Source organism: Nomascus leucogenys, unplaced genomic scaffold (genome assembly GCF_006542625.1).
Source record: "Nomascus leucogenys isolate Asia unplaced genomic scaffold, Asia_NLE_v1 Super-Scaffold_241, whole genome shotgun sequence".
NCBI lineage: Eukaryota > Metazoa > Chordata > Mammalia > Primates > Hylobatidae > Nomascus > Nomascus leucogenys.
In genome coordinates, this window is record NW_022095767.1 from 1259974 (window position 1) to 1275852 (window position 15879).

General features: G+C 47.3%; 1 protein-coding gene across 2 annotated transcripts in view; it reads right to left on the reverse strand.

Annotated features, from left to right (window-relative positions):
• RFX2 (regulatory factor X2) overlaps positions 1 to 11061 on the reverse strand; it is a 120493-nt gene extending 109432 nt beyond the window's left edge. For both annotated transcript variants that reach the window (XM_030807780.1, XM_030807781.1), the window contains exon 1: positions 10861 to 11061. The gene's annotated coding sequence lies outside the window, so the exon portion shown is untranslated. The remainder of the gene's footprint in view (positions 1 to 10860) is intronic.
• Between the last annotated feature and the right edge of the window lie 4818 nt (positions 11062 to 15879).

Sequence of the window (15879 nt, forward strand, 5' to 3'; positions counted from 1 at the left end):
TTCTTTTGAAATTTGGTAAAGGAAAAGTACATATTGAAAGAGCTGGAATGTTAATTGAGACCAAATCGAAAACATGGAGTTTGAAGGTTATTGGATCTCAGGCACCGGCTGCGTGATTTTTTTTTTTTTTTTTTTTAAGAACTGAAGGTTTACCATCTTGATGTGGGCCTTGCCGTCCTGAAGAGCACTCGGACTCATGTGTTTCATTCACTTACATGTTAAATATGAAGCCCTATGTACAACATAGCCCGTGGGAACTGTGGCAGGGGTAGCTGTCTCCATCCTCCAGAACCTTGTCACAATCAAGAATAGGAAATGAGACACACAAATCACTACCACCTGTCGAAGTGGCCTTGCAGTGCTAAATCTAAGTGCTGAGGCAATTTGCCTGCAGTCCTTGCCACTTCTGGTTGATTAGTCCAGCAGCCCCCAGCTGGGAGGCAATTCTGTTCACCCTCACTCCCACCTCAGGACATCTGGCAACGTCTGGAAACAGTTGGTTGTCACCGCTTGGGGAAAGGGGAGTGTGCTTTTGGCAGGTAGAGGCCTGGGAGGCTGCTCCACATCCTACAGTGCACAGAACAGTCTCCCCAACCAAGAATAATCTGGCCCCAGATGTCAATAGTGCCATGGTAGAGACTCAGCTCTAGTTTATATTTTCCAACTTAACTCCTCAATGAAAATCTCGAGGTTCCATGGCAAGAGGGGATTAAAGAAGGGTCTTGAGAGAAGAGCAGGATTTTCTTCAGTAGAAATGACATTACAGAGAAGGGATAAGAAAGTACAAGACCCGTTTAAAGTATGGCAAGCTCATTTGGGGTAGTGAAAGGGAGGCAACGAAAAGGCAGATGGGGCTGGACTGAAGGAAGACTTGAATGTGTGGTTACAACAAAGGGGAGGGGACAGTTTTCCGTTTGGCTAACAAAAGTAGTGAGAAAGTGCCCTTCTGTTCCTCCTGACATAGCTCAAAGAAACGTGACAAGGCGGTTGGGAGAAGACGAAGAGATCAGTAAGAATCCAGAGACGAAGGAACCTAAGGTCTGTGCAAGGAGCCGCAGGGAGACAATACGGGAAGTGATTAGGGAGCAGGCTTTGGCGGCGACCTGAAGGCTGGAGAATTATTGCCTCTGTAACAGGAGAGGAGGGCTACTTCCAGTAAGAAGCACCAAGACTCCAGCGGCCACTGGCACTAGAATAAGAAGAGAAGTAGGCTCATGCAGGCCCACGTAAATCAGAGGAAGGTGGAAGTTTCCGGACTGGAAGTCTAGGTGGGAGGCGCCATGTTGCGGCCCAGCCGCTGCTGCTGACTCCACCATCCCGCAGTTCATTAAATTAAATAACTGCAAATTGATGAGTCTTTTCTTTTGCGTGCTGAGTCTCTCCATTGAGCACAGTCATCAGTGTGAACCAAGGCTGGCAATTAATTAATTATATTGATTTAATTGAATTAATTAATTGAATCATATCCATTTCCAGAAGTAATTTCTACTCACCCACGTCTGTCATTTTAAGGGTCAGCAGTAAGAATACCAGGACTTACACAAAAGATTTGCTCCTGAGATATATCCTGTTTTTAACTTAGGGTCTGAATATCAGTTGCCAATGGCTTCTAACAATTTTAAATTTGTCTAGTGCCTTCTCCCCTCTCAACTGTCCATATGATGATATATTAATACACGTAAATGCTTAACTAATTATAAGCTCCTCAGATGTTTGATATTTCAGGCCCACAAATATTTTCTAAAGAAATGGATGGAGACCCCAGAGAGCTCCTCACCGAAGTCCCTAGTAAGGTGAATTCTTCAAGAAAATGAATAATTCCTTTTAAAATCAGAAGCACATCCTTTAGTCTGTTTTCAGTGGGTCTGGAATTCCAAATATATTTTTTCTCAAGGCAGGCTACATCTGTCTGTATGTATTCTGAGAAGGACAGGAGAGGTGGGAAAAAGGCCTTCGTGTTATTTTCTTTGGGTTTCCACTGGGCTGGGTGGAGCCCGCATACATTTTTGTGGGCTGGTAATTTTTTTGGAAACTGCTTCTAAGGCCTTTCCCCACAGATCACCTTTTGGACAGAAATGTATCCTTGGAAACATGGCACAGTTTCTAAAAGATAAACAGTTTGCATTTTTTTAAAAGTATAATTAAGTGCTGTTGCAGCTTTAGGAATGGACTTCTATATCATTGGTATAATTTCAACAGTTTTCCAGGAGACAGGCGTTCATGAGTCAAGCCTTCTGCCTTTCTGTGGGGACCCAATCCTTTTTCACATGGGACTTGGGCAAGTCTAACCTTTCTGGTTGCCATTGGATCTCACTCTATATGGTGCTCAGTTCTTGAAGTTATTTCCTCCTTCGCCTTTTGAGCCTCTGTCCAGGTTCTCCCTCCACCTAAGAGTCCCTTCCAGCTCTCTGCTTAGCATGGTTCACAATAGCTGTAAGGTGGAAACCACCCAAGTGTTCATCCATGGATGAATGGGGAAACACAATGTGGCATATCCATGCAATGGAATATTCTTTAGCCTTAAAAAGGAAGGAAATTCTGATGCATGCTACAGCATGGATAAGCCTTGAAGACATTGTGCTAAATGAAATAATCCAGTCACGGAAACACAAATACTCTATGATTCCACTTATATAGGATATAGTCATCAGATTCACGGAGACATGAAAACATGGACTGCCCAGTCCTGAAAACATGGCCACACCCCTCTCCCCCATCTGCTGCCTGCAGAACACCATTCTGAAGATGCAGTTCAGATCCACATCCTCTTTTCAGATCTTTCCTCAGCTCCAGGGATAGCTGGCCTCCCCACTTTGTCTGCCCTCTGTGCCCTGTAGAAACATCTAGCAAAGTCTACTTGATACTGACTCCTTTTCCTTGTTGGTCTTTGGTCTTTGTAACTGGATAGGATAGCACTTTACTCAAAGAAGGTAATGAATAAATGAATGAAGGATAATGAATGAAGATTGTATGAATGAATGATGAACAAACGTCAGGAGTCTGAAAAGCAGGTCTTCCAGTAAATGACTGGACACCCTTGATCTGACAGGTACAGGCTGATGTGAACTCTACCAATGATCCAGTTTATACTTAGAATAGCATCCAAACTTTGCCCATGGCCTCCGAGGCCCTGCAGGTTGCCCTTGCCTCTTCTGTCTCTCCTTGCTTTGCTCGCCAGGCATCAGCCACACAACTGCAGGACCTTAGCATCTGCTGTCCCCTACCTGGAAGGCTCTTCCTTCTGAACCCCACAGTGCTGGTTCCCTCTCCTCATTTCAGTCTCAGCTCAACTGTCACTTCCTTAAAAACTGCTGGACACCAGGAGCCCAGTCCGCATCACACAGCATTGCTTTTCTGTCTCTACTGTTCAATTTTTCAGCCAAGTTCAAACATAAGAAGCCTCTTATGGCCAGGCACAGTGGCTCACATCTATAATCTCAGCTACTTGAGAGGCTGAGGCAGGAGGATTGCTTGAGCCCAGGAGTTTGAGGCTGCACTCCAGCCTGGACAAGAGAGCAAGACTTCACCTCTTTTTTTTTTAAAAAAAGAAGTTTCTTATTATGAATTACCCACCCCCCCCCCAGTCTCAGACATATACAAACACATGCACACATGTCCAAAATAACTGCAGAGATCTTAGTAGAAATAGGCTTACCATATATAGCACATCTGGGCTTCATTATGTACTAAATGACAAATAATCACTATATCGGACCATTACATGTAAGTTCTACATATTTTTAATGGCTTTTCAGCTTTTTCTCCACTTTGAAACATGGACTGTAGCAGGTGCAAATGGACTGACAGCATTTAAAATCTATCTGCTTTATGTATCATCTACAGGCAGTGGCAAGTCAACTGTATTTTTTAGAAAGTCATGGAATTCACAAACATTAAAAATAAGAATAAGGAATTGCCAGGGCATACAACAGGGTTTTCAAACACACAAGACCTATGTATCATAAAACAGGAATGCACTTTCAGGAAAAAACAACTGAGGTGCAGCAAGGCCAGGCTGTCTGCTCCTAAGGGCCCAACTCAAGTCCTGGCACGAAGACCAGGCCAGTCCCCGGCTCCAAGTGGCTCATTTCCAGACTCCGACTGTGTTGGCATCCAAAAGCCAGTGATAACAGAGAAGGGAAACCAGTTTTAAAATGTTCTCATCTGTAGAGCTGACCACTCCCCAAAACTCATCATAAATGTGATGTTTGGGGAGTCATTTCAGAGGGACCCATGCCACAACCAAGATGTAGGACTCCAACAACTTTTCGTGTTGTTTTTGTTCTTACAAAGCACTTATGTTTGCAAAGGGACATATTAGTACCCATGAGTTTCTAGGTTAATTTAAGGGAATTTCCTACCCTAAAACAGACAGCATGAGGCCCGACCACTCAGTCAAGCAAGATGTATTTACTAAATGCCTCCTTAGCATTTGGTACTGGTCAGGAAACCACAATAAAAAACTGATCATCCCAGGCCACTTACTACTTATTTGCTTCATCCTAATAATAGTAATAACAACAGTTACTTTTTTCTGAGCACCCATTAGATGCCAGCCCCTGTGCTAAATAGCTTATAGAAATTATTTCTAATATAGCAACCACACGAGCTATTATTATCGATTTCACAGATGTCAAACCTTGCCCCAGAGCCACTAAGCTAATAAACGGTGGCGCCACAATTTAACTCCTTCTCTGCTGTGCCCCAAAGCCCTGGTCTACAACACCCAGCACTATGACCTACAACTTTTCCTTTCCTCTTTCCCCTGCACCCATTCATCCAGATTCATCCAATTTAAGCTCTACTGACTCAGAGATGGCAAAATGAGCTTAAGGTGCCTATGAGCAATTCTTAATTTAAAAAAAATTTTTTTTGGCCGGGCGCGGTGGTTCACGCCTGTAATCCCAGCACTTTGGGAGGCTGAGGTGGGCAGATCATGAGGTCAGGAGATCGAGACCATCCTGGCTAACACCATTAAACCTTGTCTCTACTAAAAATACAAAAAATTAGCCAGGTGTGGTGGCAGATGCCTGTAGTCCCAGTTACTCGGGAGGCTGAGGCAGGAGAATGGCCTGAGCCTGGGAGGCAGAGCTTGCAGTGAGCTGAGATCGTGCCACTGCACTCCAGCCTGGGCAACAGAGTGAGACTCTGTCTCAAAAAAAAAAAATTTTTTTTAAGGGCAGGGTCTCGCTATGTTGCCCAGGCTGGTCTCAAACTCCTGGGCTCAAGCAATCCTCCTGCCCTAGCCTCCCAGGTAGCTGGGATTGCAGGTGTGAGCCACCACACCCAGTGCAGCTCTCAACTCTTCATTTCTACATATGCTTTCCCCATAAGTGTCAAGGAAACCATTTGTTTATTCATTTCACAAATATTTCTCAATTGCCTACTCAGCACCAAAATTCTTCTCAGCCCTGGGGATATAGAAGTTAATAAAACAGCTCATGCCTATAATCTCAGCACTTTGGGAGGCCGAGGTGGGCAGATCACGAGGTCAGGAGATCGGGACCATCTTGGCCAGCATGGTGAAACCCTGTCTCTACTAAAAATACAACAATTAGCTGAGCACTGTGGCACGTGCCTGTAATCCCAGCTACTCAGGAGGCTGAGGCAGAAGAATCGCTTGAACCCGGGTGTCGGAGGTTGCAGTGAGCTGAGATTGCACCACTACACTCTAGCCTGGTGACAGAGTGAGACTCTGTCTCAAAAAAAAAGAAGTTAATAAAACAGAAGTTCCTGCCCTTACTGAGCTGACATTCTAACAAGAGGACAGTGATAATAAAATAAATACGTATAACTTACGGTGTGTTAGATAGGAATAGATAGGAATAAATGCTAAGGAGACAGAGAAAGCAGGGAAGGAGGCTGAGAGCACCCATTCTCAAGTGAGTGGCCTGGTGACATTTGAGAAAAGGCCTGAAGAAAGTCGGGGAGCCAGCCCTCCAAATACCTGGGCAAAGAGCTTTCCAGGCAGAGCTGGAAGGAGCTTCCGGAGGCCAGCAGGGTGGAAGTGCAGTGAGCGGAAGGCATCTAGGTTGACGATGAGGTCAAAGAGGTATTAGCCTTGGTGGGGAGTGGAGTTAGGGGTGACTTTGGCTTTTGCTCCAGGTGAGATGGGAGCCATTGGAGGGATTCGAGCTGAGGGATATGAAGTAGAACTTAACATGACGCCGCCTCTCCCAGGGTCAACAGGCCCCATCTGGCTGCTGGGCTGAGGAGAGACTGCCGAGCACCAGTGGTGGAATCATCTGGGCTAGATGCTGGTGGCTTGGACCAGAGGGGCTGGCAGTGGAGGTGGCGAGGCATGGTCAGGTTCTGGGTAACTACTGAAGGTGGAGTCAACAGGATTTGCTGATGGCTTGGGAGAGAGGAGTCAAGGACAATCCCGAGGTTTGGCCTGAGTAATGGGGAGAAGTGAGTTGATATTTACTAATGAGTTTGGGGGGTGCTTTGGGAGGAGTAGATCTGGGGGGACTGTGACAGGCTCAGCTTGGCCACCTTAAGTTTAAGGTGCCTGTCAGAATCCACCTGGATGTACCCAGCAGGTAGCTGGATAGATGTTTCCTGCAGAGAAGAGCTTAGAATCCTAAGCCAGTCCAGAGCTTCCCAGGTTCCAGTTCCCTGTAGACCTGTTAGGGCCTCTCTCTGGAACTTTTGCCACTCCTCCTTCAGCTACCCTTATCCCTTTCACCCACTTCATTCTGGGTCTTCCCCTCTATTTTTTTTTCCTATGAGAATCCCTTTGTTGATCTTAGAGTTTCCAAGAAGCAAGTAGGTGGTTTTCAGTTTTCTCTCTAATTCCCAGCGTATATTCCATTGGCCTACCCATCCATCCATCCATCCATCCATCCAACAAAATAAGACCTTTCACTATGCCAGGCATATGTCTACATGAGAGAACATGAGAACATGACCAGCAGAGGAGCTAATCGCCATTTAAATTCTAGAGACGGAGTCAAAACATCTTTTTAAAAAATACATAAGCCCACAACCCCTTACAACAATACTGAAATCCAGGAAACTCTGAAAACTGGAAGTTTTTTTGTAAATTTGGCACGGATTCACTTGATGACAAAAGCTGGCCTGAATTGACATGAGGTTACTTATGGTCCTTCTCTTCCCCACTTCGGGTGAATATTCATATAGTTCAGACCAGAAATACTGCTGTGTTTAGTGGGAATGCCCTGGACCCGTAGTTTCAGAGACAGGCCCACAGACTCGCATTCTCCTCCCCTGTAGTTTAGTGAGTGTCCCGACAAGCAAGATGAGAACTTCCCTTGGTTTTTCAAAAGTTTCATATTTTACAAGTAAGTGGGTATGTATGGGGGTATACTGTTTAAATGTTTGTAAATATTTAAATATATTTGTTTTATATTTAAAATATATTTATACTTAAATTGTATTATATTTAAATATATAAATATTTAAATATATAAGTATATATTACATATACATGTTTTAATATTTCAATATATATTTTAAAAATATTTAAATATTTAATAAATAGATGCCAACTTTAGAAACAAATATATATTATAAGATGTGGTTCCTTCTGGCCCCAGAATTTTATGAGCAAAACAATCACTAGCTACTATAAAAATCCACAGGTGCTGGCCGGGCGCAGTGACTCACGCCTGTAATCCCAGCACTTTGGGAGGCCAAGGTGGGCGGATCACAAGGTCAGAAGATCGAGATCATCCTGGCTAACACAGTGAAACCCTGTCTCTACTAAAAATACAAAAAATTAGCCGGGCGTGGTGGCAGGTGCCTGTAGTCCCAGCCACTTGGGAGGCTGAGGCAGGAGAATGGCGTGAACCCCGGGGGTGGAGCTTGCAGTGAGCTGAGATGGTGCCACTGCACTCCAGGCTGGGAGACAGAGCAAGACTCTGTCTCAAACAAACAAACAAAAAAATCCACAGGTGCAGGGGCCAGGCGCGGTGGCTCACGCCTGTAATCCCAGTACTTTGGGAGGCCAAGGCGCTTGGATCATTTGAAGTCAGGAGTTTGAGACTAGCCTGGCCAACATAGTGAAACCTCATCCCTACTAAAAATACAAAAATTAGCCGGGTGTGGGGGCGTGCGCCTGTAATCCCAGCTATTCGGGAGGCTGAGACAGGTGAATCCCTTGAGCCTGGGAGGTGGATGTTGTGGTGAGCTGAGATCTTGCCACTACACTCCAGTCTGGGTGACAGAGTGAGACCCTGTCTCAAAAAAAAAAAAGAAAATCCACAGGTGCATTTAAAATTTTGACTCAGTTATAATATTAAAGTTAAGCCAATTTAATATTTTTATTAATTATAATGCTAATGTAAAACTAAACAATTAGATCTAAGGAATAAGACCCAGATAAGCAATTCCCCAGCACCTGCATTTCTGGTGGACAGAACCATCCTTAACAGCACTTCAATGATAAACAATGTTAAAAGATGAGTATTTACATTTAAATATACATCACACACACATTATATTATATTGTTATATTTAAATATGCATCACACATACATTGAGGTAATGCATGCCCTTCATGCAGAAAGCAAAGAGCAAGTGATTTCAAAGATCTTGTCCTGTTACTGAGGTAATAACTGTCTCTCTCTTCTCAGATTCAGTGGTTTATAAGAAAGAACTTAAAAAACTAAAATATTTCAGTATTGCTTTTCCTGCAGGAGCAAACTATTTCAGAACTCGTTCCCAACCCAAGTCCGTTGAACTGTCACAGAATCACAGGACAGTGATCTTTCCCATCATACATTGTAAGTTGCCTTCCGTACCATGCCTGTTGATGAAGAAGCCCTGGTAATTCAAGAACTTAAATTCTTTTCCTAGGGGAGGTTACCATAAACTCTTACTTCTCTGGTCAGAGTAGGTGAGTTGCCGTTTCTAAGGTTATTTTAGAGTCAGTTCAAGTCTTTAAACTAGAGCAGGAGAAAGCACAGATGCCCCCCTCCTCCTTATCCAGAAGGACGGTAGGTAAGGATCTTTCCATAAGCAAACAATGTTTCAGGGCATGACTTAAAAAGATAAAATACATGTCAACAATATGTACAGGCAAAAATTTTTTTAAAAACTCCTTGTTGTTTTGTGTCATTCTTATTATTACTGTTACTTTGTTGGGGAACTCTTAGTTGAAACAGAGAATGAAGCTTGTACAAGGTTTGATACCTTGGATCTGCAGAGATGAAGCTGACAGAGAGGGAAAAGAACTCATCGAAGCCTGCGCTGGTCATTTATGGTACAAAGCAGGAAAATAATTGCAGGGAGAACACCCCAAAGTAGGAATGAAGCCTGGAGGGGCGGGGGTCAGGCAGCCAGCCCTGGGTCCCGAGCTCCCTCCTGCCCTCTCCCTTCCCCATTCTTGCCGCACAACCAGGAGGTTAAAATAGGAAGATGAACCACACCGGCAGCCGCCAGAATGGCCCGGGCGCTTGGGGCCCTCGGGGGCCCTTGAAATAGCCACTAGGATCGGGAAACCCAACTTTCCCAGCGGGGCAGAGAGGAAAACCAAAAGGAACCGAGCCGGAGGCTGGTGGCGAGGGAGCGCGGTGGCTTCTCGGAGGGAGGAAGGAGAAAGAAATGAGCATTTGGGGTGTGAGTGAATGAGTGTGTGTGTGAGTGTGTGTGTGCGCCCGCGAGAGCGCTGGGGGGGGGCGGGGTGGAGTTTAAATCCACAAACACACACACGCACTCGCACAGCCTCGGAGAAAATGCCCTGAGCAGTTTAGGTTCTTTAACAAAATAAATAAATTGAAAAAAAAAAAAGTTTCACTCGCGTTGGTGAAACTTTTCTCCCTTCCAGATCAGTCCTAAGAGGAGAGCTGCGGACGTGCGGAGGGGCTTCTTGGGGGCACGTGGAAAGATTGGCGGACGCAAGAACCCCCAAACTCAGGAATATGGGGTCACACGGAGAAGGGGAGGGGGTGTCCGAGGCGCCCTGAACGCGAGGATTTGGGGCGAAAAGGTGAGAAATGGTTCCCGGGGAAGCTCGCTCGGGAAGCTTGGGATGAAAAGGTGAGAAGGGCAAGAGGGGTTCTCCCCAGGGCAGACGCACCAGCTTTCAGTTAAGGAATGAGAAAAAGGTTCCAGGGGTGCCCCCAAATTCAGTGTGTCTGGGAGTCCACTAAAAAGGGGGTCCCCGGGACAAGTCAAATCTAGGAATTTGGGGTAAAAATGAGAAGGGAGTCTTCGAGGTCCCCCTGATGCAAGAAGTTTGCGACTAAGAGTGACAGAAGGGCTCTGGGGTCACCCCAATTTCGGAGGTTTGGGGAGTAAAGTAAGAAGAGGGCCCCAGGTGGCCCCAATTCAAGGAGTTTGAGGGTATGAGTAAAAGAGGGGTCCCCGGGTGTCCCCAACTCAGAGATCTGGGGAGTAAAAGTGAGGATAGGGTCCCCAAGCACCCCCAATTCAGAAAATTCGAGGGTATGAGTAAAAGAGGGGTCCTCGGGTGCCCCCAACTCAGAGATCTAGGGGGTTAAAGTGAGAAGAGGGTCCCCAAGCGCCCCCAATTCAGGGAGTTTGAGGAGTTTGAGAGACGTTCCCGGGGCGCCCCCAACTCAGCGAGTTTGAAGGTAAGCGTGAGAAAGGGGCCCTGGACGCCCCAACCTAAGGAAGTTTTGTAAAAAGTGAGGCGACGGCAGCGCACCTCCCCCGCGTTCAGTCGATAAGGAAAGTGGGGACATCGCCAGGGTCCCCCCAAACTCCGCCGCGCGCGCGGGACGGGGTGGCGGAGGCGGGTCCCGCGGGCGCACCACCCGGACGTTTGGGGTGAGCGGCGAGGACGTGCTGCCGCCCCCCGGCCCCCCGAGCGGGGTCCCCGCCGCCCCCCACACTCCCCGGCCGGCCTGGGCCCGGGGCGGTCGCATCGGTCACCTGGAGTTCGGGCCGGCAGTTCGGGCAGCGGCTCCCGCGGCGGCGGCAGCGGCTGCTGCGTGTTGGTCCCCGTTGGTAAGTAACAGTCTCCACGGCTACAGTCTCTATGGCGGCGGCGGTGGCGGCGGCGGCCGCTCCTCCTCCGGCTCCCGCCGCCAGCCAGCCTCGCGCAGCCCGCCCGCCCGACGGGGCGGGGCGTTGTTACCGGCAACGGTTACCAGGCTCCGCGCCCCACCTTCCTAACGGCCCGCCCACGCCCGCCTCCAATGGGCCCGAAGAGGGCGGGGCGCGAGATCCTGCGGCGTCCCACTGGCTGTCTGCAGAGTCTGTCGGAAGGAGAAGGCGTTCCCCGGTGAAAAAGAGTGCGAGACTCGGCCAATGGCCGCGAAGAGGGGCGGGTCTTGGCGGGAGGCGCGCGCAGCTCAGAGGGTTGGCGAACCGGTGGCGCGCGCGGGGCCGGGGGTTGGTGGCGCGTTTTGGGAAAGTCTAGTTTTAGGGGACCCAAGGGACTTCGTTTACCCCCACAGGAGGAGTGTGGCACATGTGGGGACAGTCTGATCAGGGGTCAGCAAACTCTGGCTCGCGGCCTGTTTTTCACGGACCCCCAGCTAAAAATTTAAATAAATATATATTTTTACATGGTTAAAAGAAACTATCGGCCGGGCGCGGTGGCTCATGCCTGTAGTCCTAGCACTTTGGGAGGCCGAGGCGGGTAGATCACGAGGTCAGGAGATCGAGACCGTCCTGGCTCTTCTAAAAATACAAAAAATTAGCCGGGCGTGGTGGCAGGCGCCTGTAGTCCCAGCTACTCGGGAGGCTGAGGCAGGAGAATGGCGTGAACCCGGGAGGCGGAGCTTGCAGTGAGCCGAGATCGTGCCACTGCACTCCAGCCTGGGCGACAGAGCGAGACTCCGTCTCAAAAAAAAAAAAAAAAAGAAAACTATCAAAAGGAGCTTTTGTGGCGTGTGAACCTGATAGGAGACTCTCTTTTATTGTATTGGGTCCAGTATTTTGAACTAGTTTAAAGATTGGCAAACTGTGGCCTGCGGGTCAAATTGTGCCTGCTTGGGTTTGTAAATAAAGTTTTATTGGAACATAGCCACGCCCATTTCCTTGAACGGCTTGGAAGGCTGCTTTGACACTACAGGGGAGGAGTGGAGTAGTTGCGCAAAGACGGCATGTCCCATGCAAAGCCTAAGATATTTACTATACGGTCCTTTACAGAAAATGTTTGCCAAACTCACCAACCCTCCTCTCAAGCTGGTAGATTCAGCTATGAGTAGGACAGAGACAGACAGATCCTCATAGAGCTTTTATTCTCGTGAGGGAACACTGACAGCAAACAGAATAAAGAGGTAAACATAGTTATTCCAGACAAGGGGCTGGAAGAATAGGAGAAAACAACTTGTACTGAGAAAAGGCAGGAGATTACGCTTCAGCCCCACTCATTCATTCAAAAAGAAATGATATTAGTGAACACTGATTAAATTGTTATGTGCCAGAAAGTGATCTAAGCATTTTTTTAATATGCAAACTCATTAAATCTTACAGTCGCATCTTTAGAAAGATGCTAGGCATTATCCCCGTTTTTATTTGTTTTGTTTTTCTTTTTTTGAGACAGAGTCTTTCTCTGTCACCCAGACTGGAGTGCAGTGGTGTGATCTGGCTCACTGCAATCTCCGTCTCCCGGGTTCAAGTGATTCTCCTGCCTCAGCCTCCCGAGTAGCTGGGACTACAGGCGCCCACCACCACGCTCAGCTAATTTTTGTATTTTTAGTAGAGACGGGGTTTCACCATGTTGGCCAGGCTGGCCTGGAACTCCTGACCTCAAGTGATCCGCCCGCCTTGGACTCTCAAAGTGCTGGGATTACAGGCATGAGCCACCATGCCCGGCCTATCCCCATTTTTCAGATCAGGAAGCTGAAGCCCAGAAAGAATGAGTGAATTTGCCCAGTGTCAAACAGCTTGTGAGGAATCGGAACCCTAGTAGTCCAGTGCTAAAGTCCATGCTCTTGATCACTAGATGGGTGGTTTTCAAACATTTTTTACCATAGCATACAACAGGAAATACATTTTACCTAGGGGTTCAGTCCACACAAACATATCTATAACTAAAACAAATGATACTGTAACTAAAGTACCTTGAAATGATACTTTAACGCACTCTGATATTTCCTGTTGTTTCATTTTAATTAAAATGTGGACGGTGATTTGCTAAATTGATTTCATCATCTTCTAATTTTTTTTTTCTTGAGACAGAGTCTCTGTCGCCCAGGCTGGAGTGCAGTGGCATGATCTCGGCTCACTGCAACCTCCACCTCCCGAGTTCAAGCGATTCTCCTGTTTCAGTCTCCCGAGTAGCTGGCATTACAGGCGCCTGCCACCACGCCCGGCTAATTTTTGTATTTTTAGCAGAGACAGGGTTTTACCATGTTGGCCAGGCTGGTCTCAAACTCCTGATCTCAAGTGATCCACCCGCCTCAGCCTCCCGAAGTCCTGGGATTACAGGCAGGAGCCACTGCGCCCGGCTATGTGACAGAGTCTTAAGCTTAAGTGGTCTACAGTAATCAGTCCCTTTCATTCAACTATTAATTTAGTCAAAAATATTTATTGAGGTCCAAGTGCAGTGACTCAGCAGGAGGATCGTTTGAGGCCAGGGGTTCAAGACCAGCCTGGGCAACATAGTGAGACCTTATCTCTATAAAAATAAAGTAAAATAAATTAGCCAGGTGCAGTGGTGCACACCTATAGTCCCAGCAGCTCAGGAGGCTGAGGTGGGAGGATCGCTTGAGCCCAGGAGTTCTAGGCTGTGGTGAGCTATGACTGTGCCACTGAACTCCAGCTTGGTAGACAGAGCAAGAACCTGTCTCTAATATATATATATAGTGTATGTGATGATAGATAGATAGATGATAGATAGATAGATAGATAGATAGATAGATAGATAGATAGATAGAGCCTACTGTTTTCTAGGTGCTAGGGACAGATGTGTAAATAAAATAGATAAAATTCCCATGCCCATAGGAAAAGTGATACAGCACTGGCTTGGTGGGAGAAGTGGGTGGGTGGGGCTTGTCTGAGATAGAGCAGCCGGAGATGATCTCCCTGGGATATCCAACAATCCTGCTTGGCCCAAGACTGAGGGGTTTCCCAGGATATGGGAATTTCAGTGCTAAAACCGGGAAATCCCCAAAGCGGGAAGAGTTGGTCACCCTGGGTCTCTCTAAGGAGCTGACATTTGAGGCAACGTTGGAGTAACGAGGAACAAAGGAAAACAGTTTGGAATTCGAAATCCCTGGGGTGAAAGCTGATGTGGAAGAAACAGAAAGCAGGTCCTTGGGCATAGCTGGAGCCCAGTGAAAGGGGAAGAGCAGTGAGTGGGTGGGGCAAGTGAGTCAGGGGATGACATGATGGCAGTAATTTTATTGGAGGCCATAGGGAAGAAGTCACGATCAAACTGGGAAACCAATGGAGGGTGTCTTTTGTTGTTGTTGTTGTTGTTGTTGTTGTTTGTTTTTGAGATAGAGTCTCGCTCTGTCGCCCAGGCCCAGGCTGGAGTGCAGTGGTGCGATCTCAAGTTGTAGCCTCGGGGAGTAAGGTGACTGCCTGTCCTGGTCAACCCGTTTAGCTAAGCTAGACCTCTTCCCGCTCCCAGCCCTGGCCAGAGGTGGAAACTGTGGCCCAAGTTATCTCAAAAGACAAGCATTGAGTAGCCAAAGACAAGCCAACAAGTGGCAACTTAGAGTACTGCTTTTGTGTGGCACATTTTTTTTTTAAATTAAGGTGACATTTACATACGATAAAATGAGCCATTTTAAAAGGAAACAGTTCAGTGGCGTTTAGTACATTCACTATGTTGTGCAACCACCACCTATATCTAATTCCAAAGCATTTTCTTTTTTTAATTTTTTTTTTATGATGGAGTCGCCTGTCACCCAGGCTGGAGTGCAGTGGCACAATCTCAGCTCACTGCAACCTCAGCCTCCTGGATTCAAGCGATTCTCTTGCCTCAGCCTCCCGAGTAGCTGGGATTACAGGTGCATGCCACCACGCCCAGCTAATTTTTGTATTTTTAGTAGACATGGAGTTTCACTACATTGGTCAGCCTGGTCTCAAACTCTTGACTTCAAGTGATTTGGCCCCCTCAGCCTCCCAAAGTGCTGGGATTACAGGCGTGAGCCACCTTGCCCGGTCCCCATGGAGGGTTTTAAGCAGGGGGGTGTGCGGGGACAGGTGGGCGGGGGAGTGGGTGGAATGTAATCCGATCTGTGATTTTATTTTATTTTGTCAATTAATTATTTTTTTAGGAGACTCTTGCCAGGCGCGGTGGCTCACGCCTGTAATCCCAGCACTTTGGGAGGCCGAGGTGGGCGGATCATGAGGTCAGGAGATCGAGACCATCCTGGCTAACACGGTGAAACCCCGTCTCTACTAAAAATACAAAAAATTAGCAGGGCATGGTGGCGGGCGCCTGTAGTCCCAGCTACTCGGGAGGCTGAGGCAGGAGAATGGCCTGATCCTGGGAGGCGGAGCTTGCAGTGAGCCGAGATCTTTCCACTGCACTCCAGCCTGGGCGACAGAGTGAGACTCTGTCTCAAAAAAAAAAAAAAAGAGAGACTCTTACTCTATCGCCCAGGGTGGAGTGAAGTGACATGATCATAGCTCACTGCACCCTCAGACTCTTGGGTTCAAGGGATTCTCCCACCTCAGCCACCCAAGTAGCTAGGACTATAGGCATGTGCCACCAAGGCTGGCTAAATACAAGACTTTTTTGTGTGTGTGTGTAGAGACAGGGTCTTGAACTCCTAACGTCAAGTGATCCTCCTTCCTTGGCATCCCAGAGTACTGGGGCTTCAGGGATGAGCCACCATGCATAGCCTAAACTATAATTTTAAAAGCTCAGTTGAGGCCAGGCACAGTGGCCCATGCCTGTAATCCCAGCACTTTGGGAGGCCTAGGGGGGTGGATTACTCAAGGTCAGCCTGGCCAACATGGTGAAACCTGGTCTCTATTAAAAAT